Below are 550 nucleotides of genomic sequence, written 5' to 3'. Positions count from 1 at the left end.
AAATCTATGATACAATTGAAATAGAACCATTGAGAGGTTTCAAAATCTTAGACCTATTAACGAACAAAGGGTTCCCATTCGTGGAACCCTACCCACATCCCATTACTCCAAAATTCCCACTGGATTGAGGCAGTTGAAGCAATTATGTGTTGAAAAGTGATTATTAGAGCTCCAATTAAGAGTGCCCATTTGGGATTGAGTATTTGAATCATTATAACCAGTATTCAGCATCTCTATTCCTCGATTTAAAGCCCTTTCACTAAACCCATTATCGCAATCCATATCAAATGTCCCTCTAAAATATTGCTGTGAATTGGATTCATGAGTGTTAATTTTTGTGGTAGAAAATAATTTAACTGGATGGGGGCATAGAAGTTAATTGTATTACACATGGTTTGGCTGTTCTTCAAATTCAGTGATTCGACGACAGCCGAAGGTGGGGAGGATGGCGACGACACCTGCTGGAAGTGAGAGACGAGATTTCGACTCAGGATTGGGAGAAAATGAGTGAATGAGAATTTTTTTTTTCCTTTCAAGTTTCAATGTCATC

This window comes from Olea europaea, unplaced genomic scaffold (assembly GCF_002742605.1).
Source record: "Olea europaea var. sylvestris unplaced genomic scaffold, O_europaea_v1 scaffold2475, whole genome shotgun sequence".
Classification (NCBI taxonomy): domain Eukaryota; kingdom Viridiplantae; phylum Streptophyta; class Magnoliopsida; order Lamiales; family Oleaceae; genus Olea; species Olea europaea.
The sequence above is the reverse complement of the archived record's forward strand: the minus strand, read 5'-3'. Positions refer to the sequence as shown.